The sequence below is a fragment of the Schistocerca americana genome, chromosome X, assembly GCF_021461395.2.
Source record: "Schistocerca americana isolate TAMUIC-IGC-003095 chromosome X, iqSchAmer2.1, whole genome shotgun sequence".
Taxonomy (NCBI): Eukaryota; Metazoa; Arthropoda; class Insecta; order Orthoptera; family Acrididae; genus Schistocerca; species Schistocerca americana.
This window is the reverse complement of record NC_060130.1, coordinates 252,947,001-252,971,317: the sequence shown is the minus strand read 5'-3', so window position 1 is coordinate 252,971,317 and position 24,317 is coordinate 252,947,001.

Below are 24,317 nucleotides of genomic sequence, written 5' to 3'. Positions count from 1 at the left end.
TTTTCAACAATAAAGAAAGCATAACTCATTGGACGTTCAGTTTTACTTTATGAATACATGTTTCACCTTAACAGAGCCAACAGTTATAAAAATTCAGATTCAAAACGCATAGTAAAATTTTATCATAACAGGTCTTTGATTGCAGAACTTTTCCACCGAAATCAATCACTTTTAAGATTTTGAGTCTTAACAAGCATATTATCAAAATACATATGTAAATCTTCACATGTCACTCCTAAATAAAAGCCCACGAATGGTATTTCCTACATACCACATGAAAGAACTATTTCGGAAACAATAAATTCAGATGGTTAATTAATGATTCGCCTCTCTCCTGCAAAGAAATATGAAGTGTAGAGCCTTGAAACTAAACAGTACGGTGCACTCGCTATTAGCTAAAAGACTTTCTTTCGTTTTGAAATTGTCGTTCAGTAAACGCACGTTGTCACTAATGTTTGTTTCCGACGAAAGACGACTATGAAAGCAATAAGGGCTAAGTAGCGGGCTCATAGGAAATTTTACAAGATTCGTCGGGTGTTTTTAGTAAAGCGTTTCGTAACAGTTGGTCGCTCTCTCATACGTGGTAGACGACGAAATCCGTTGGGGTAGTGTAGGACGTTCGTAGAGAAAAACTACGATATGTTAAAAGGATTGTACTAGCAATGATTGTGAGGTTTTGGTTGAGGCACTGTCTCACCACATGTTCAAGTAGCACACTAAAACCGAATGTTGTTGCGGGATTCAAAGAGAGAACCTTTCCTTCCGAAAGTAATGTAAGCAATTTTTTAACTCACGTTGAAATTTACAAGAGTACATAGGACCGCGTAAAAATTAGACTACAGGAAGTAGTGATAAAACGAACAGCAATCCGTCAGTTGTATCTCAGGTTCGTTGGAATCCACCTTGCAAGAATCATTACACTGATTTTAATTTACTTTAAATAAAGATATTTTGTGTCAGTTATAATGAAAAGATGGTGTATTTCCTTTTCACTGGCGTAGTGTACAATAACTGACGAAGTAGAAATCGTGACTCTGCTTGCGGATGTCTGTGGGAAAGCAGAGAATGAATTGATTGTAGATATTTCCTTGGCAGCCTGCCACAACCAGCGATACAACGTGCTTTCCCAGCGTAGAGAGCTGATAGCGGTTCTTGCTCTGCTGCCGCTGGCTACTCTAATGTAGTCCACGGAATGGAAACCACGCTCCAGCAAACACTGTTCTGATTAGGCAAATGGCATGGTGCAAGCCTGGCCGACTGCACCGCAATATTGATTTTTATTCGAGAGGCCAATGCGAAAACGTCCCTAGAAATCTGACATGATTTACTTGAGTCATCATCTGCTTCTATAATACGCGAAACGATATACAGTCAATAGTACTTGCTAATTACACCAGCAAATAGTATTTAAAACTTTTGACAAGCGATTTCTCAAAAATATGTGTTCTAGAATTAATGTCTGATACTGGTCATGAAAACTACTTTCATTTCTGCTAATGTATAAATATTGTTCACACAATGAGATATCGTATTTTAAAGGTTTAAATAGTTAAAACATACGTATTGAAATAACTGAAGGTCTACAGTTTCATACTATTTTACTTTAATTTTAGGCATATATTTAAAAATACTAAAAACAGTTTTCTTAGCAACATTATGAGTATTATCGCACATTTAATTTTCAAACATTCTCTTTTTCTGATTTCCTAGTTTAATCTTCATCTTTACTATTACTCTTCAACATCCAATAATAGTATTTCTTTGTACTTTCATTACATTTTCCCTGGTAGCTCTTCATTATCTCCTTAATGTGCTGGTGGAAACGTTCTTCTTGTTCTTCATTACTAGATCCCAGAATTTCAGCGAAATGGCCAATACATGACCGTAAGAAGTGACCTACACACTCACGATACAGTACAATTTCTTGAAATAGCCCAACACAATTTTGATGATTTTCTCGTAATTGGTATGTTATTTATTTCCTACAAAGTTGCCAGTAACAGACCTTGTAACCTCCCTCTTTCTAATCGGCCTGCTGGATCGCGATATAACTGACAGTAAACGCACATGCCTAACGAAATTTTACAGTGAGTAAGGCTATCGTTACCGAGGGGAAATAACACAGGTTAGTTTGGAGGAAAGGCCGGCCGGAGTGGCCGAGCGGTTCTAGGCGCTTCAGTCTGGAACCGTGCGACCGCTACGGTCGCAAGTTCGAATCCTGCCTCGGGCATGGATGTGTGTGATGTCTTCAGGTTAGTTAGGTTTAAGTAGTTCTAAGTTCTAGGGGACTGATGACCTAAGATGTTAAGTCCCATAGTGCTCAGAGCCATTTGAACCATTTTTTTTTTTTTTTTTTTTTTTTTTTTTTTTGTAGCCTCGTTGACCTCATGAAAGTCAGTGGCTCATACGTTACAAATAAATCATCACTCAGTCCGAACAAAATTCCTGCAAAAATAAGCTCTGTTTGCCCATAATCAAATCACTATAATATTTGTAAGCCTAAATCGAAAGTTTTGGACGAATATTGGTGTATACTGATGGCTCATATACTGCACGAAGGAGCTCCCAATAGCCTATCTCTTAGCAAAACTAATGGGTCTTGCAACGCATCTCTAGTATAAATAGACATGCAAGAAAACGGATTCAAATGGTTCAAATGGCTTTGAGCACTATGGGACTTAACATCGGAGGTCATCAGTCCCCCAGATCTTAGCTACTTAAACCTAACTAACCTAAGGACATCACACACATCTATGCCCGAGGCAGGATTCGAACCTGTGACCGTAGCAGTCGCGCGGTTCCAGACTGAAGCGCCTAGAACCGCCACCATGGCCGGCAAGAAAACGGATTAATCGGTTTTATGACTAAATAACTGTTTTTTATACCAGAAACTCCAAACTTATCCAGACGAAGACTGAATGCCCGTAATGGTGAACACAAGGAGGCAGCCTCCATCTTCCGCTTTATGGTGTGGGGGAAACCGACTCACTACCGTGACCAGCCATGGCGCAACGCAGATCAGGCTCTCGTATGTCTCTAAATGTGCGTTGTCTTTGTTGATGTTGCCCAAGAACTTGATAACATGAGACTACACAAGCATCTATTTAGGCAACACGCAAACTTTACAACTTGTGATTCACTCTATGTCACATGTTAATAGAATGATGACACATCAGGTAAAAGGGACAGACGTGCACCAATGAATACCAGGAACAATTTTCTCACTCTACTGGTACGGTAGATAGAAAAATACTTTAAAAAGAAGGAAGCAGTATTACCAGACAATCTGTATCAAAAGCGATACCTAATAGCGCGTTTGCCGAGCGTGAATAGCGGAAGATATAGACAGGAGTCACTGAACAGCAATGCTGTTCGTCATGAGGTAATTTACTTAGCGCGACAATATTACATAAATGCACAACAGATTACGATAACCCAACGAGTTTGAGTAATGGCTAAAAATGAATATTCTCATTAGTAGCAGGAATCAGCCCCAAATCGTCCATCCTCATCTGTGTTTGCAGTGGGTGAAGAAGAAAGGCATACTTGTTCCTTTGTGAACGTCAGTGTCAGTTCCCTATATTACCCTCATGCAATCTTAGTTTTTACGTTTCGTATCTACCAGGTTCGTTGTCGGCGGGAAATTAAACTCTAATTTTTCTTTCCCTAATGAAACGTAAATTCCACCAATACTGTATTATGTAATGACTATGAGGGTACTCTTACTTTAACTTTTGCTACTCCTTTTACTTCAGGAAAAAAATCACTTTTAAACACATGAATGCCAGAATTGTTTATTTAAATTAGGATACTCGGTTTTACTAGCACTTAGGTGAGGACCCTGCGTAGGATCGTGATCAGGATTGAAGTTACGGTTTCGAACACGAATTGACGTTTTATGTGATTATTATTGAAACAACACACAAATTAACTGGTCCAAATCAATATACATCACGTAACTGAATGTAAGAAGTCTGTGAAGCAGTGGCGAAGATTAGTGGCAGGCGAAATGGCGGCTAACTGTACTCACGGCTCTTGATGTCCGAATGCTCTATAAAATCTCTTCGTTCCGTCGGATTTTCAACATATTAGAGCCATTCCGTTATTTCGTGAATACCAAATAATAGCCAGATCCACATTCGAGGCAAATCCCTTCTAATGAAGCTTCCAATTTCCTCTCTTAGCACGGTCGAGGTGTACCGTGCTAAGGCTAGCCACACACTGCGCGCCGTTCACACAAAAGAGCCGCTCAGTTTGACCGCCAAATCCACCTTTTAACTCGCGCCATGCCACTTTCGTTGCGGAGGGACTTCCCTACAGCGTTTACATGTTACAAACACAAGTGTCCTAAGTATGAACCAGCTTTTAAAGAGCATACTTCTTTCATAAACATATTCATATTATAATAATATAAAATTGCAACATATTCTTTGGTTTTGTTAATATATACATTACAAAACTCTGACTTTCTTGCCATACATCAAGGAGTTCAAACAACATAGAATGCACACTTCATAAATTGTAGATATATAGTTATTTAAAATAAACCTAGTTCTAATCGATATAAGTGTTACACACTGGCATTCAAAACACCTTCCAGTCGTCTCGGAATGGATAAAGGGAAGTTGTGTATGATTTTCAAGGGAATACCACTGCTTCTGCTAAATAGTGGCATGATCAAATTATGATGATGGAGGAGGGCAGCGATCATGCACCAGTCCCTCCATTTGAGATTTCATGGCAGTGGTGACCATGGCAGATGTGACAATTCATATTTGTGTTCAAAAAACTAGTCCTGGACGATGCGAGCTGTGTGAAAAGGGGCTCTGTGGTTTTGGAACACCACATCACCACTGAAGAAGAAACAGCGAGCCATGGGATAGTGCTGATCAACCGAAACTGTCGCATAATCCTTAGCAGTAATGCGACTTCGTGGAGTGACGGTGGGGGCCATGATACGGCTGCCACAATCACCCAACCCTTACCACACTTCACTTTTGGGATGTATACTCGGTCATAAAATGGAAACAGTGTGAAACAAGACTCATCGACCAAATTACTTTCTGTTATTGCTCCATAGTACACCCTTTACGGTTTCGGCACCACGTTTTCCTCTTACAGGCATTTTCATCACTGATGTGTGGTTCAGGAATTCCAGGTCGCCGTGTGATAATGTGTTTATGGAAGTACCCCCCCCCCCCCTCCCCCATACGAGTAGCAACAACTTGCTCACGTTCCAAGTCAGTTATGTCCGACAGACACTGAGGTGACAAAAGTCACTGGACAGCGATATGTACTTATACATGCGGTGGTAGCACAGCATACAGAAGGTACAAAAGGGCCGTGCTTTGGTGGAGCTGTCATTTGTACTCAGGTTATTCATGTGAAAAGGTCTCAGACATGATTACGGCCGCATTACCGGAACTAACAGACTTTGAACGCGGAATGGTAGATTGAGCTAGACGTATGGGACGTTCCATTTCGGAAATCGTTAGAAAATTCAATATTCTGAGATTCACAGTGTCAAGAGTGTGCCGAGAGTACCATATTTAAGGTAGTACTTGTCACCATGGACAACATAGAAGCCGACAGCCTTCACTTAACGACCGAGAGCAGCGCCGTTTGCGTGTTGTTAGTGCTAACAGACAAGAAAAACTGCGTGAAATAACCGCAGAAATCAGTGGGGGACGTACCACGAAGGTATCCTTTAGGACCATGCGGCGAAATTTGGTGTTAATGGGCTATGGCAGCACATGACCGAAGCGAGTGCCTTTGCCAGCAGCACGAAATCACCAGCAGCGCCTCTCCTGGGCTCTTGACCATATCGCTTGGACCCTACACAACTGGAAAATCGTGACCTAGTGAGATGAATCCCAATTTCAGGACTTTCAAATGTCTCTGAGCACTATGGGACTCAACTTCTGAGGTTATCAGTCCCTTAGAACTTAGAACTACTTAAACTTAACTGCCCGAGGGAGGATTCGAACCTGCGACCGTAGCGGTCTCGCGGTTCCAGACTGAAGCGCGTAGAACCGCACGGCCACTCCGGCCGGCTTTCAGGAGGTAATAGCTGATAGTAGGGTTCGGCTGTGGAGCATTAACCACGAAGTCATGGTCCCAGAATGTCAACAAAGCACTGGCAGGCTGATTGCGGCACCATGGTGTGGGTTTCGTTTATAGGGAATGGACTGGGCCCCCTAGTATGTTCGGCTACGTGGTGACCATTTGCAATCATTTAGGGACTGCACGTTCCCAAACAACGATGGAATTTTTATGGATGTCAGTACGTCAGTCACCGGGCGCAATTTTTCGCGATTTATTTGAAGAACATTCTGGGCAACTCGAGCAAATGATTTGATCACCCCGATCGCCCGACGTGCATCCCAACGAACATTTATGGGACGTACTCCATGGATCATATCGTGCACACAATCCTGCACTGCAACACTTTCATAATGACGGACGGCTAGAAATGCGGCATGGCTCACTGTTCCTGCAGGGGACTTCCTACGACTTATTGAGTCCATATCACGTCGAGTTATTGCGCTACGCCGGGTAAAACATGCCCGACACGGTATTAGGAGGTATCCCATGACTTTCGTCACCTAAGTGTAATGCACTCACAACAACACATTTGTTCTCACCACGACTGACACTTGCAGCGTAATGGGGACACTGCACCAGTGCCGTTCGTTGTCAAATACAACAGTGCAACCTGCAGGTTTGGCTAGATGCTAACACCAGGACATCGGCAAGTGGCGCTTAAAAGGGTACGTGGACATAGCTACAGGACGTTGGCGCCGTGGCACAGCGTAGTATGGCCTGATGAATCCCGATACCTTCTTCATCATGCCGATGGGAGTGCGCGAATCCGTCGTCTTCCAGGAGAACAGTTTCTTGATACCTATACTGCGGGATGCAGGCAAGCTGGCGAAGGCTCCATTATGCTCTGGGAAACATTCATGTTGGCATCCATGAATCCAGAGGAGCTCGTGCAAGGCATCCTGATTGCCAAGGAGCATCGTACACTGGTTGCAGACCACGTACACTCCTTCATAACGATCGTGTTTCCCGACGGCAGTGGCATTTTTTAGCAAGGTACTACACCATGTCACCATGCCAGGAGTGTGATGGAGAGGTTCGATGAACACAGCTGCTGGTTCCAGTTGCTGTGCTGCCCCCAAAACTCGCCACATCTGAATCCGAAGGAGCACATCTGGGATGTGACTGAACGTGGCGTCAGAATTCATCGTCCCCTCCCCGGAATTTACGGGAATTAGGTGACTTTTGCGAGGTAGTGTTCTGCTAACTCCGTCCAGCGACCTACCGAGATCTCTTTGCTTCCATGCCACGGTGCGTCGCCGCTGGTACCCATGCCACAGGTGGACGTACATACCTGCTGTAAGGTAGGTGAGCATAATATTGTGGCTGGTCAGTCTATCTATCCATCTGAATAAAAATGAAATGTCCCTAAGGAATTTGTTTTCCTGTCTAAGTGTGTTTTTTACTGCGAAGAGACATTTTTAAGGCTATTTACAGCTGATTTCACCTCTTTGGCCATTTTGAAACGACGTGACACAGAAATTACTGTATAAGCTTCTATTTGTCATCATTTCGTTGTCCTCAAAGAAGTATACGAATATCGACACTTGATGGCGTCCTTTATTTCTGTCGAATAATGTAATATCGTATAACAATCTTCTGTTCCTGAGCCTCTTAGACCGGGGCCTAGAACTGCGAAGAGAGGAATGGTGGTCAGTTGCAGCATCTGCTATAGTTATGTTAGTACTGTATTTTCTGCCCTCTGCTGTGTTCCTTTGTACCCTGGAACTCTGTTCACCGGACAACTTTTGTTTGCTCCATCCTGCATTTTAGCTACTACTGAACTAGTTGAGCGATATTGCCTCAAAACTGTGTTCCACAGAGAGATAGAAGCTGAAGAATACATGGATCTGAGTCAGGTGTATCAATAACGACTCTTAGTTTAGGAGACTGGTCAGCATTAGACTTAAAGGCGATACCTAACAGCACTTTGGCGAATGTTGGCTAGTTACCGGTATCAGAATTAAACAAAAAATCTCGACACAATTGAATACCATCACATGGGACACGACTTTAATTCAGTTCATCGGAGGATAAACAGTTTGCTTTCCAATAACGTATGCCTCCATACGCACCCTATACCGTCGATAGGGTCACAGATTCTATTAATATCTCCTGCGTGAGTATATGCTTGAATACATATAGCAGTATGATGATGCCGAAATAAAATTAATTTCTTTTGAAACTAGCTGGTATAAGCGTAGTGCCGCGGAATGGCAAATACTAAGCTAGGAAAAGAAAGTCGCTGGCCTATTAGAGCATAACGCCACACCAAGTGTTACGTGCGGGAAGGGAACGAAAAATGTGTGTGACTTCCCAAGGGACCAAACTGCGGAGGTCATCGGTCCATAGACTTACAAACTACTTAAACTAATTAATGCTGAGAACAACACACACACCCATGCCCGAGGGACGACTCGAGCCTCCGGCTGGAGGGGCCGCGCAATCCGTGACATGGCTCCTCAAACCGCGCGGTCACTTCGCGTGGCGGAAGGGAAACGAAAAATTAATACGAGGGGTGGTGAAAGGTAATGCCTCCGAATTTTTAGGTGAACATTTTTAAAGCTTTTTAAATAAAACGAACTTCATTAACATTCTGCATCTTCATTCTTCTCGTCTACGTATTTATTCCTCAGCATAATCACCCTGGCGGCGAACACATTTTTCCCAAAGAGAGTCGCATTCGGGAGGACGACGGTTCAATCCCGTCTCCGGCCATCCTGATTTAGGTTTTCCGTGATTTCCCTAAATCGCTTCAGGCAAATGCCGGGATGGTTCCTTTGAAAGGGCACGGCCGATTTCCTTCCCCATCCTTCCCTCACCTGAGCTTGCGCTCCGTCTCTAATGACCTCGTTGTCGACGGGACGTTAAACACTAATCTCCTCCTCCTCCTCCTCCTCCCAAAGAGAGTCCAGTTTGTTGATACCGTCACTGTAGAATGTTTGACTTTGTTGACGTAGTCACAACCTCACCTCTACTTGCACCACTTCATCACTAAGAAATTGAAGTCTTGGAAGCTGTTCTTTAGGTTTTGGAAACATCTGAAAATCGGTTGGAGCCAAGTCGGGACGGTATGGAGGATAATCGATGACAGTGAAACTAAGGCGTCGGTTTGTTGGAGATGTCGCAGAGCTCGTGTGTGGTCTGCCTTCTCATACTGAAGGAGAGGGAGCTCTATGTTTGGACGAACTCTTCGAGCTCAAAACTTGATTACAGCATGCTGTTTCGCATGCACGGACATAGCTACGTTACACACCGCCATGTTACACGCTACAATTCGGAGCCCTCTGGTGCCAGAGGGTTGAAACTTGCATCAGCGAAGCAGGAAATTCGACCAAGAAATATGCGTGACATGTAATACCTCAATTGATATTGAGAACACAACAAAAAATTAGGAGGTATTACTTTTCAGCACGCTCTAGTAGTCACTGCAGAAAAATCCGTTCTGTCAGAAATTTAGCGTGATAGGGAATGAACTTTCCAGATTATCAATGTTGAGGAAAGAGTTGGGACTTACGTGACACATCACGCAGTATACCTCTACAGAACGAACTTACTAAATGAAGAAGGAAAGCCCGCATCTCGTGGTCGTGCGGTGGCGTTCTCGCTTCCCACGCCCGGGTTCCCGGGTTCGATTCCCGGCGGGGTCAGGGATTTTCTCTGCCTCGTGATGGCTGGGTGTTGTGGGCTGTCCTTAGGTTAGTTAGGTTTAACTAGTTCTAAGTTCTAGGGGACTGATGACCATAGGTGTTAAGTCCCATAGCGCTCAGAGCCATTTGAACCAATTTTTTGAAGAAGGAAGAACACTATTAAGGGTCCTGTCGATGCCGAACTCATTGGCGTCAAAGCATGATGTCGGATTGGTGAAGGACATCGGCCGGCTTCTTTCAAAGGAACCATCCACGAATTTGTCTCAAGCGATTTAGGGTTATCACGGTTATCTTAAATCAGGATATCCGGACGGGGACTTGAACGTCTGTCTTCTAGCAAACGAGTCCAGTATCTTACCGCAGCACTAGTTCTCTCAGTGACGAGGATTTAACTTCCCGTCGAAATCGACGTTGTCAAACACGTAGCTCAAGCTCAGATTGCACAATACAGAGAAACAAATTGTCCATGTTCTTTTAACGATATAACTTCGGAATTCGTCCTATGTGGTTTACGGGAAGAATGGAGATCGAAACCCAGCTACTTGTGAGTCCAATATCTTAATCACTGTGCCGCATAACTCGTTGCAAGGTGTGTTTCAAAGACAGGACGTTAAGTTAAGAGAGTAAAATCGCCTGCATCTGACCTATCAATGAATGGTCTGTCGTTTCGATCATCATACAATTTGTGCAAACCTTAGAGACTTGTCGTAACAGATATGAAGAGCACAGTTCGAGCAAGTAACTGAATTTATACGAGGTCGTACTGTGAGCACGGAGAACCATGTATAACCTTTAGATAGGATTTCTGAACACCGGCTGTCACATTTTAGATTTTATTCTTTGTATATTACTCCTAAACTAAAACCGTGAACCAAGATAGTCATTCCACAGGTGTACGAACCTGGAAATATGAAAAAATATAGTATAAAACTGTGTAAAATATAAATCACATTATGTTTACTTGCAGCAATTTCCACAGTGTTTCTAAATTTTTAGCCTGCAGTGTTAATCGAAAACCAACTGACAGTGCTAAATACTTCTCCTACTTATTTCCGAGGCAACTACAATGGGTTTCAAAAAGATTCATCCTATTTCCCAAGACAATATCTTCCACGCTAATTACGATAGAAACTGAAGGTAGATTTTAACATTTGAATATAAATAGAAGGTTTACTTTGGCAGCAAGTGTAAGATGCCAGTTCATGTGGTTGTCAGTGTGACTTCACGTCTCTCTGGAGCCACACAGAAATTTTTCCCTTGTCGTGCGAGTAATTAATGTACAGCTACTACGTACATATCTAAAATAGGCTAGTCATCTAATCTCTTTACTTCAAATGCAACCAAGATCATTGAAGATACTGGAACAAGATTCTCTATAATGTTAGATAGTATGCAAATAAGTGGATATTTTGAAGTATGATTAAGATTTGTAACTAGAAAGTATCCGAATATTATTAGGTAAACATGTTTCTCAATAGAGCTATTAAGTTTTTCAACATCTATTTAGATCCTTGGGAAAAGTAAATAAACTTAATCCAATCGTGAAGGAACAGAAATATGTGTCACAGTGCATACCGTCCACATTTGCACGGTTGTGCACTATTTTCAGTGAAATGGAGATTAAAAACTAACTGGGTCAAGAAATCAAACGAAATGTAATAACTCTCTAAAGAGTTGCCGGAAACCGTGGGTCCCTTATACCAAAACACTCACAAGGTATCTCTGAACAATATCTGAAACTTCGTCGGCGTAGTTTTCACTCGCCCCGTACAAAGATACACCATGAACATTTGTAAGACATCTGCATCGTCCTGCATTTCATAGAATGGATGTTAAAACATAGCAAAAATTTCAACAAGTAGCTAATTAAGAACATCATGAAGGAGAAAGTCTCTCGCACTCTATCTGTTGTGGCGTAACAAGCTAGCTACGCCACACTGAGAAGGGAGCCGAAAGGCACGCGTACACACACGCCGACTGGCGTCAAGTCTGGAACAGGATAAGTAGTGAATTCTAATAAGAAAAGTATGCAGCTCCTCAAATACTTAACTTTATTCTATGTTGTGGTACATCGCTGTTGATAATACAAATAAGACTCTCTTCAGATACGGTTAATGGCGCCTTGCTAGGTCGTAGCCATGGACTTAGCTGAAGGCTATTCTAACAGTCTCTCGGCAAATGAGAGAAAGGCTTCGTCAGTGTAGTCGCTAGCAAAGTCGTCGTACAACTGGGGCGAGTGCTATTCCGTATCTCGAGTCCGGCCTTGTGGTGGCGCTCGGTCTGCGATCACACAGTGGCGACACGCGGGTCCGACATGTACTAAATGGACCGCGGCCGATTTAAGCTACTACCACCTAGCAAGTGTGGTGTCTGGCGGTGACACCACACTATCCATCAAGACTAAGCTGAGATTAATCGCTGATACTGTCTGTATTCTAGTAAGAAAATATCGTAATAAAAACCATTTATAAATTTAGTAAAGTATCTGAAGATGTACTTAGTAATTACTACAAATGTAATCAATGATAATAATTTTGAAGAAATGGTTGTTTTACGTGTTAAAAGGTTAAGATTGCAGCTATTCATTTCTCACATTAAGAATACGTTTCAAAGCGTTTTGCTATTACGTATCCTCTTCAGTACCACATTATGTTTCCCTAAAAAGAAATAAAACGCTTGCAACTGTCATTCAAAGCGCACAAGACGTTTAGTCCTAGACGGTACTTGCTTCTACGTAAGTTTAACTTCAGTCCCATAACTGAAATAAACTGTAATAGCCATCATGTATTTTATACAGTGTGAGCAACATAAAACTAGCCTCGAAAATATTCCATGCAACTTAATTTAGGAAATCCCACTTCATCATTTACATCTGAGGCAGATGACGTAGGTTGAGTTACCTAACTTATGGTGCAGTAAATATTTTCTGGGTCAGTTTGATTTCGCCCACCCTGTACAATAGTGTACAAACAAGATGACTCCACACTGCTTTAATTATTACCTCCTATTTTTCTCATGATGTTATTAATTTTTTGACTGATACAAGGTATATTGCTCACTTTGAATTCACCGTAAATATTTGGAATGAAGGACAGTGTATGGCTCAGAAAATGAATGACAAATGATTTTTAATTGTAGTGTTGTTTGCGGAAAACAAAATCTATCAATTATTCTTCAAAAGTAGTTAACAATAAGATAACGAATACCGCATAGATATACAGAGGAAATTTTAAATATACAGACCAGGTAAGCAGCTAAGCAGTAATGCTTTATCCTTTAAAATGCTGGCTAATTTTACAAGTGTACATCTACATCTACATCTACATTGATACTCCGCAAGCCACCCAACGGTGTGTGGCGGAGGGCACTTTACGTGCCACTGTCATTACCTCCCTTTCCTGTTCCAGTCGCGTATGGTTCGCGGGAAGAACGACTGTCTGAAAGCCTCCGTGCGCGCTCTAATCTCTCTAATTTTACATTCGTGATCTCCTCGGGAAGTATAAGTAGGGGGAAGCAATATATTCGATACCTCATCCAGAAACGCACCCTCTCGAAACCTGGCGAGCAAGCTACACCGCGATGCAGAGCGCCTCTCTTGCAGAGTCTGCCACTTGAGTTTATTAAACATCTCCGTAACGCTATCACGGTTACCAAATAACCCAGTGACGAAACGCGCCGCTCTTCTTTGGATCTTCTCTATCTCCTCCGTCAACCCGACCTGGTACGGATCCCACACTGATGAGCAATACTCAAGTATAGGTCGAACGAGTGTTTTGTAAGCCACCTCCTTTGTTGATGGACTACATTTTCTAAGCACTCTCCCAATGAATCTCAACCTGGTACCCGCCTTACCAACAATTAGTTTTATATGATCATTCCACTTCAAATCGTTCCGTACGCATACTCCCAGATATTTTACAGAAGTAACTGCTACCAGTGTTTGTTCCGCTATCATATAATCATACAATAAAGGATCCTTCTTTCTATGTATTCGCAATACATTACATTTGTCTATGTTAAGGGTCAGTTGCCACTCCCTGCACCAAGTGCCTATCCGCTGCAGATCTTCCTGTATTTCGCTACAATTTTCTAATGCAGCAACTTCTCTGTATACTACAGCATCATCCGCGAAAAGCCGCATGGAACTTCCGACACTATCTACTAAGTCATTTATATATATTGTGAAAAGCAATGGTCCCATAACACTCCCCTGTGGCACGCCAGAGGTTACTTTAACGTCTGTAGACGTCTCTCCATTGATAACAACATGCTGTGTTCTGTTTGCTAAAAACTCTTCAATCCAGCCACACAGCTGGTCTGATATTCCGGAGGCTCTTACTTTGTTTATCAGGCGACAGTGCGGAACTGTATCGAACGCCTTCCGGAAGTCAAGAAAAATAGCAACTACCTGGGAGCCTGTATCTAATATTTTCTGGGTCTCATGAACAAATAAGGCGAGTTGGGTCTCACACGATCGCTGTTTCCGGAATCCATGTTGATTCCTACATAGTAGATTCTGGGTTTCCAGAAATGACATGATACGCGAGCAAAAAACATGTTCTAAAATTCTACAAGAGATCGACGTAAGAGATATAGGTCTATAGTTCTGCGCATCTGCTCGACGACCCTTCTTGAAGACTGGGACTATCTGTGCTCTTTTCCAATCATTTGGAACCCTCCGTTCCTCCAGAGACTTGCGGTACACGGCTGTTAGAAGGGGGGCAAGTTCTTTCGCGTACTCTGTGTAGAATCGAATTGGTATCCCGTCAGGTCCAGTGGACTTTCCTCTATTGAGTGATTCCAGTTGCTTTTCTATTCCTTGGACACTTATTTCGATGTCAGCCATTTTTTCGTTTGTGCGAGGATTTAGAGAAGGAACTGCAGTGCGGTCTTCCTCTGTGAAACAGCTTTGGAAAAAGGTGTTTAGTATTTCAGCTTTACGCGTGTCATCCTCTGTTTCAATGCCATCATCATCCCGTAGTGTCTGGATATGCTGTTTCGAGCCACTTACTGATTTGACGTACGACCAGAACTTCCTAGGATTTTCTGTCAAGTCGGTACATAGAATTTTACTTTCGAATTCAATGAACGCTTCACGCATAGCCCTCCTTACGCTAACTTTGACATCGTTTAGCTTCTGTTTGTCTGAGAGGTTTTGGCTGCGTTTAAACTTGGAGTGGAGCTCTCTTTGCTTTCGCAGTAGTTTCCTAACATTGTTGTTGTACCACGGTGGGTTTTTCCCGTCCCTCACAGTTTTACTCGGCACGTACCTGTCTAAAACGCATTTTACGATTGCCTTGAACTTTTTCCATAAACACTCAACATTGTCAGTGTCGGAACAGAAATTTTCGTTTTGATCTGTTAGGTAGTCTGAAATCTGCCTTCTATTACTCTTGCTAAACAGATAAACCTTCCTCCCTTTTTTTATATTCCTATTAACTTCCATATTCAGGGATGCTGCAACGGCCTTATGATCACTGATTCCCTGTTCTGTACATACAGATTCGAAAAGTTCGGGTCTGTTTGTTATCAGTAGGTCCAATATGTTATCTCCACGAGTCGGTTCTCTGTTTAATTGCTCGAGGTAATTTTCGGATAGTGCACTCAGTATAATGTCACTCGATGCTCTGTCCCTACCACCCGTCCTAAACATCTGAGTGTCCCAGTCTATATCTGGTAAATTGAAATCTCCACCTAAGACTATAACATGCTGAGAAAATTTATGTGAAATGTATTCCAAATTTTCTCTCAGTTGTTCTGCCACTAATGCTGCTGAGTCGGGAGGTCGGTAAAAGGAGCCAATTATTAACCTAGTTCGGTTGTTTAGTGTAACCTCCACCCATAATAATTCACAGGAACTATCCACTTCTACTTCACTACAGGATAAACTACTACTAACAGCGATGAACACTCCACCACCGGTTGCATGCAATCTATCCTTTCTAAACACCGTCTGTACCTTTGTAAAAATTTCGGGAGAATTTATCTCTGGCTTAAGCCAGCTTTCTGTACCTATAACGATTTCAGCTTCGGTGCTTTCTATCAGCGCTTGAAGTTCCGGTACTTTACCAACGCAGCTTCGACAGTTGACAATTACAATACCGATTGCTGCTTGGTCCCCGCATGTCCTGACTTTGCCCCGCACCCGTTGAGGCTGTTGCCCTTTCTGTACTTGCCCAAGGCCATCTAACCTAAAAAACCGCCCAGCCCACGCCACACAACCCCTGCTACCCGTGTAGCCGCTTGTTGCGTGTAGTGGACTCCTGACCTATCCAGCGGAACCCGAAACCCCACCACCCTATGGCGCAAGTCGAGGAATCTGCAGCCCACACGGTCGCAGAACCGTCTCAGCCTCTGATTCAGACCCTCCACTCGTGGTAACTTACGTCATGGCTTAGGGAACTGCTGCAGGAGTTAAACAGCCTCAGTGCTCAACAAACCAGCCTGATCGTGACTTCTGATGGTGTTCATTCATCTGTATCTGTATATTGAAGGTACCCCTTCCTGAAGAGTAGCACTCAACGGAATGGATCATGAAGTAGGTTTTTTGACTGTCTGCATGATATTGCAGTGTCGTGGTTAGTAAATGACATTTACTGGCCACGAGCCTATAGCGACCTGACGGTTTATTCACATAAAGAATTAAATGCACAAGAAAAGGCTATTTCCAACGGATTTTCAATTATTGTACTTAACTTTAAGGCTAACACTTTGATTATCTGCAATGTGTACTAACTTCACGAGCAATAGTGTGCGACTCGTTCGAGAAAACTTGGCTGTTGCCACAATCAGTTAGATGAATACCGGTTGTTGCAGTTCATGTACAGTATCATAAAACAGAATTGTTAAATATGAATTTTAATGTAAATTAGGTTTAGAAGCCCGCCCGGTTAGCCATGCGGTTTAACGCACGGCTTTGCGCGCGGAAAGGAGCGCCTGGTCCCCGGCACGAATCCGCGCGGCGGACTTGTGTAGAGGTCCGTTGAGCCGACCAGTCTGTAGATGGTGTTTAGGTGGTTTTCCATCTGGATCGGCGAATGCGGGCTGGATCCCCTCATTCCGCCTCAGCTACACTATGTCGACGATTGCTGCGCAAACAATTTCTCCATGTATGCGTACACCACCATTACTCTAGCACGCAAACACAGGGGTTACACTCGTCTGGTGTCAGACGTTCCCTGGGCGGGTCCACCGGGGGCCGAACCGTACAATAACTCTGAAAGAGTGGTTCGTTGTGGAGCGGCGCAGGGGTGAAGTGGACTGCGGTAGTCGTCGTGGGGTTGTGGACCACTGCGGCTGCGGCGGGGACGGAGCCTCTCCATCGTTTCTAGGGCCCCGGTTAACATACAGTACAGTACAATACAATACAATGTTTAGAAACTTTGCCTTATAATTCTTCTGGCAGTATCCGTTTCTTTCCAGAGCCATGAATAATTAAGATCATTTCATATGAGTCAGTGGTGCATACAGAGATTCAGTGGTGCATACAAGCATTACGAACTACAAAAGCTGCTCTGTTTTACGTGGTACCGTATGACTAGCTACACTTCAGGCCATGCAGCAGGAGGCATACTGATTTAAGCGTGAGAACCTTACACCAAATTTCTGCTTCGAAATCACCTAGCTGCATCGACACGTCAGTCGCCGAGGTGGCGTCAACTCTAAAGACTTGCACCAGGCGAACGGTCTACTCGATGGAGGCCCTATCCACACGGCATTTCCATTCTATTACCTAGCTGCAGATACATTGCTGATAGAGCAATAAACAATGCCAGAAATGATACAATGAACTCAAAATCAGAGCTTTCACACACAGTGTTATTAAAGTCATCAGGTCTTTAGAATACCTCTGACAAACTATATCGTACATAGCTGTTTTCCGAATCCAAACGACAGCTATGTTGGTTGCTAGATGGCGGCATGTGAAAGTCTACGAACAATGAAATCGCAGACCTGGGTGGCACGTCAGCTCGCCATTGACCATCAGTTTCGACTCAAACGTAATGCTAGGAGTTCGTTGTGTATAGTGCTGGATAATGGCTTCTGGGAGGGTAAAATTCAAGGTTTTAACATCCCGTGTAAATTACTATGGGCTTCGTTATACATCTAACCGAAGTAAAAAAGTAAGGCTATCCACATCCCGAAAGTTGATTTCAAAACCGCAGTGTTTTCATAGACATGGTCCTATTAAAGATGACATGCTCTAACCTTTCTACAAACACTGATCTGAATTATCCACTCGTTTGTAGGGGGAACGTAAGGCTATACGTGAACTCCAAACCACGAACAAATTTAAGCTAACGATTATATCACTAGCTGAAGCAAAGAGCATATTGTAGCAGAAGGTGACTCTGGTTTCGAATCACCGGTATTCTACATTAAAGTATACTTACACACTCAGTCCACATTGATATGGAAGTTGACTCCAGCCTTCCGCAGACTCCTTAGATTATGCTCTACGGTCATTCACTGCCCTAATAAACTATTTTGGCATAGTCACATTTTGTACCTCTACGCTTATGACTAGAATACAAATATTTCAGCTCTTCTCTAGATGTACGCACAGCGTGACTCTCCAGTGGAGGCTGTGTATTTCAGACAAGCACATAGTTGTAGTAATCATTCACTAAAATTTATTTACTGCTTTGAGTAATTCCTAATTTTCACCTCATTTGCTTTCTTCGTCCACGACACAGATTTATTTACAGAGTTTTTTTTAATGCATGGCACAGAGTTTCATTAGCAATCTCTTATTACAAACGATTTGGGTATCGTATCATCTTCTCGGTATCTGCATTAAACAAAGAAAAAAAAGAAAGAAATATAAGAAAACTTAATCTTTTGTGTGCAGGCGGTATAGAAAGTAATACTTTCGAAAAAAAATGGTGTTAATCCCATACCACATCATTTACCTATGTGCAAAACCATGAAATACATTTCACAGACTTACACAGGAAGGCAGCTGGTGTCTTAACACAAAATAAAGCACGATCCATTTGAAATCTCGTATATAACTGATTTTCATATAAGTGTGCACATGTTACAGAACAAGAATCAAAGATGACTGTTACGGAAAATAAGACAAAGCAGAGATATAACTCCTACTTCATGCATTCAGTGCTCACAGAAGTTCCATATTACGGATAATTATTCGCCACAATACATAATTACAGAAAAAACTACTATAATAAAATGGCAAGGCAAATGTTTCTTCGTCATGACATTAAATGCAACCTATATACAAAATTTAAAGAAATAATACAGAAAAATATTGTAGGGAAGTGGTTTAGAAACCACGAAGGAATAAATTTACAAGTATTCGTATGTACTAGTCATCATCGTTCAGAAAATACATAACTTCGCAGAAGCATGTACTAATTTGATGATTAGCCCGCATCTCGTGGTCGTGCGGTAGCGTTCTCGCTTCCCACGCCCGGGTTCCCGGGTTCGATTCCCGGCGGGGTCAGGGATTTTCTCTGCCTCGTGATGGCTGGGTGTTGTGTGCTGTCCTTGGGTTAGTTAGGTTTAAGTAGTTCTAAGTTCTAGGGGACTTATGACCACAGCAGTTGAGTCCCATAGTGCTCAGAGCCATTTGAGCCAATTTGATGATTAAACCAAAGACATACAACATCGCTGTATTCAAACATACGAGTTAAACATGAGATACTCGTATCTTATGGAAAGCGTGATATTTAATGTAAGCGCAAAATAAGGTAGAGTTAGGTCTAAGTCAGTTATCAACCACTGTACTTACAACCAGTGACAAGAATCAGTAGACATACCACATCATTTGTTATGACCGTAAGCACCCAAGGTTACAGGAGATAAGAGAACAGTACAGTAAAATAACATCAGAGGTTTTTAAATCGTGAACGCTGTGTACATGTGAGCAAAACCCATGAAATTTTCTATGTAAATCTATCAGAAAGATAAGAAAAATACAAGATCACTCAAGACAGTAATAACACAAAGAATCAGTTGAAAGATCTGAGAACACCAGTGTCAGCGCAACGGAACAAATCTCTCCCTAAGTGACGTATTGGAAACGACACTTGAAAGTTAATATTAAGAGTTACACTACTGGCCACTAAAACTGTTACATCACGAAGATGACGTGCTAAAGACGCGAAATTTAACCGACAGGAAGAAGATGCGGTGATATGCAAATGATTAGCTTTTCAGAGCATTCAGGCAAGGCTGGCGCCGTTGGCGACACCTACAACGTGCTGACATGAGGAAAGTTTCCAACCGATTTCTCATACACAAACAGCAGTTGACCGGCGTTGCCTGGTGAAACGTTATTGTGATGCATCGTGTAACGAGGAGAAATGCGTACCATCACGTTTCCGGCTTTGATAAAGGTCGGATTGTAGCCTATCGCGATTGCGGTTTATCGTATCGCGGCATTGCTGCTCGTGTTGGTCGAGATCCAATGACTGTTAGCAGAATATGGAATCGGTGGGTTCAGGAGGGTAATATGGAACGCCGTGCTGGATCCTAACGGCCTCTATCACTTGCAGTGGAGATGACAGGAATCTTATCCGCTTGGCTGTAACGGGTCGTGCAGCCACATCTCGATCCCTGAGTCAACAGATGGGGACGTTTGCAAGACAACAAACATCTGCACGAACAGTTCGACGACGTTTGCCCCAGCATGGACTATCAGCTTGGAGACCATGGCTGCGGTTAAACTTGACGCTGCATCACAGACAGGAGCGCCTGCGATGGTGTACTCAACGACGAACCTGGGTGCACGAATGGCAAAACGCCATTTTTTCGTGTGAATCCAGGTTCTGTTTACAGCATCATGATGGTCGCATCCGTGTTTGGTGACATCGCGGTGAACGCACATTGGAAGTGTGTATTCGTCATCGCCATACTGGCGTATCACCCTGCGTGATGGTATGGGGTGCCATTGGTTACACGTCTCGGTAACCTCTTGTTCGCATTGACGGCACTTTGAACAGTGGACGTTACATTTCATAAGTGTTGCGACCCGTGGCTCTACCCTTAATTCGATCCCTGCCAAACTCTACATTTCAGCAGGACAATGCAAGACTGCATGCTGCAGGTCCTGTACCGGCGTTTCTGGATACAGGAAAGGTTCGACTGCTGCACTGGCCAGCACATTCTCCAGATCTCTCACCAACTGAAAACGTCTGGTCAATGGTGGCCGAGCAACTGGCTCGTCACAATACGCCAGTCACTACTCTTGATGAAGTGTGGTATCGTGCTGAAGCTGCACAGGCAGCTGTACCTATACACGCCATCCAAGCTCTGTTTGACTCAATGCCCAGGCGTATCAAGGCCGTGATTGCGGCCAGAGGTGGTTGTTCTGGGTACTGATTTTTTAGGATCTATGCACCCAAATTGCGTGAAAATGTAATTAATGTCAGTTCTAGTATAATATATCTGTCCAATGAATACCCGTTCATCTTCTGCATTTCTTCTTGGTGTAGCAATTTTAATGGCCAGTAGTGTATCACGAAATAACGCGAGTTTTTATCTCTCCTTCCTCTTGTTCTTCGTAACAATCATCTTTGGTTCTTACTCTGTAATAGGTGCACGCCTACAGTGCCATCAGTTATATCCGAAATTTGTAATGGGTCACACTTACTTTTTGCTTTTGTAAGAAGAGTGTTGATATAAGTGTGTAATGCGTGTGGAAAAAAATTGGTGATTGATATTCCAAGTCGCCTACAAAAATGTTCAGTTTTTCTGGATGTTATGCGAGTCTGAATTTCAGATTGCATTATCAGTGTTGAAATCTAAAAATTAAACAGACAAAATAGTACAAAAATTAAATTTTATTGAGGCCCACGGTAAACGCAGTACAGTTGATGTGATCGATGAGACCAGGATAAAGAGAGACACAGGTTCAACGGCGCTCATGCGGGAAATGAAATGCGGCACGCGAGGGGCCAGTTGGTGCTGGAAGTTGGACGTGATGAAAGGAGCAGCCAACCGCCCGCGCCACACTACTTCGTCCCGGCGGCGCCATCTCCGGCTCCAGTCCCGTGGGGACTAAGCTCTGCTCACTCCACGCGCAGTCGATCTGCACAGCACGTCGCGGGCTGCCTCCCTCATCTCTTTGCCACGCCCAAACACGATACAGCCCCGACTACGTGACAAATCTTTTGATTTCCGCGTCAGCAAACGAGCTTGTAAGAGACAAACAAAACAGAGTTGTTCGAATACTGTTTCCAGTGCAGCTCAAAACACTGAGGGTAATTTTTTATGTTTCTTTATTGTTATTCCTTTCCCCTTTGTGCGTGGGCTCGCAGCATCTATTTCAGCTGTTAGTTGAGAACACGTGGCAATATTAGGGAAGTAACAAATACCGATTAGTCGTAAGATAGTGGGATGTTGTTTAGTACACAGAGTGTTTGGAAATTCCCGTTACAAACTTTTAGGTCTCGTAGAGGAGAGTGAGTACATAATATTTTGAGTAGGAATCTGCAACAGTGGCCTTGCCGTAATGGTAACAACGGTTCCCGATCTAACAACCCTACCACAACAACGGTCAAAAATGAATTATGAGTGTAGTGTTGCTCACGCTGCTAAATATTGCATTTTCGGGCAACAACAGAGTTATATTATGTGGCAGGTGTCATTAGAGCACAGTTAATAAAGTCATTTCATAAAATAATGGATAAACTAGGCACTCATCTTTTTGTGTTTCCGACGCTGGTATCGTTGTGAACTCGTGGCTCAATCGTCGAAAATCTAACTAGTGATGATTCCAAGCTCGGATGCAAAGAGGCCTAGGTGTTATTCTGCGATATTCATAAGTTTTATTGATGTGTTTCATAAACCATTCTTGAAGATTAAACTTTTGTAAGCTAGCACAATGGTGATGTCAAAAAAAAGTAATCAGCACTCCGAATTTAAGTTACATTTCTTTTTTATTACTTTTGTTGCAATGTCACGTAACTCACAAAACATCACTTCACAATATAAAACATACTTGAAAATATCTTCCTCACTGTTAAAGTTCACATTTTATAAACTGACTACAATTTGCGTCTTTTCAACATGACGACCAAGACTTGACTCTCTCTAATAACCGCATACGCGCCCAAAAATCAGAGTTACAAGTACGTCAAAGATCATAGTTACAAAAGAAAGAACACACATAATAATAATATTTACATCTACATGACTACTCTGCAATCAACATTTAAGTGCTTGGCAGAGGGTTCATCGAACCACAATCATACTATCTCTATTCCATTCCACTCCCGAAGTGCGCGCGGGAAAAACGAACACCTAAACCTTTCTGTTCGAGCTCTGATTTCTCTTATTTTATTTTGATGATCATTCCTACCTATGTAGGTTGGGCTCAACAAAATATTTTCCCATTCGGAAGAGAAAGTTGGTGACTGAAATTTCGAAAATAGATCTCGCCGCGACGAAAAACGTCTTTGCTTTAATGACTTCCATCCCAATTCGCGTATCATATCTGCCACACTTTCTCCCCTATTACGTGATAATAGAAAACGAGCTGCCCTTTTTTGCACCCTTTCGATGTTCTCCGTCAATCCCACCTGGTAAGGATCCCACACCGCGCAGCAATATTCTAACAGAGGACGAACGAGCGTAGTGTAAGCTGTCTCTTTAGTGGACTTGTTGCATCTTATAAGTGTCCTGCCAACTGCCAATGAAACGCAACCTTTGGCTCGCCTTCCCCACAATATTATCCATGTGGTCTTTCCAACTGAAGTTGTTCGTAATTTTAACACCCAGGTACTTAGTTGAATTGATAGCCTTGAGAATAGTACTATTTATCGAGTAATCGAATTCCAACGGATTTCTTTTCGAACTCATGTGGGTCACCTCACACTTTTCGTTATTTAGCGTCAACTGCCACCTGCCACACCATACAGCAATCTTTTCTAAATCGCTCTGCAACTGATACTGGTCGTCGGATGACCTTACTAGACGGTAAATTACAGCATCATCTGCGAACAACCTAAGAGAATTGCTCAGATTGTCACCCAGGTCATTTATATAGATTTGGAACAGCAGAGGTCCCAGGACGCTTCCCTGGGGAACACCTGATCTCACTTCAGTTTTACTCGATGATTTGCCGTCTATTACTACGAACTGCGACATTCCTGACAGGAAATCACGAATCCAGTCCCACAACTGAGACGATACCCCATAGGCCCGCAGCTTGATTAGAAGTCGGTTGTGAGGAACGGTGTCAAAAGTTTTCCGGAAATCTAGAAATACGGAATCAACTTGAGATCCCCTGTCGATAGCGGCCATTACTTCGTGCGAATAATGAGCTAGCTGCGTTGCACAAGAACGATGTTTTCTGAAACCATGCTGATTACGTATCAATAGATCGTTCCCTTCGAGGTGATTCATAGTGTTTGAATACAGTATATGCTCCAATACCCTACTGCAAACCGACGTCAATGATATAGGTCTGTAGTTCGATGGATTACTCCTACTACCCTTCTTGAACACTGGTGCGACCTGCGCAATTTTCCAATCTGTAGGTACAGATCTATCGGTGAGCGAGCAGTTGTATATGATTGCCAAGTAGGGAGCTATTGT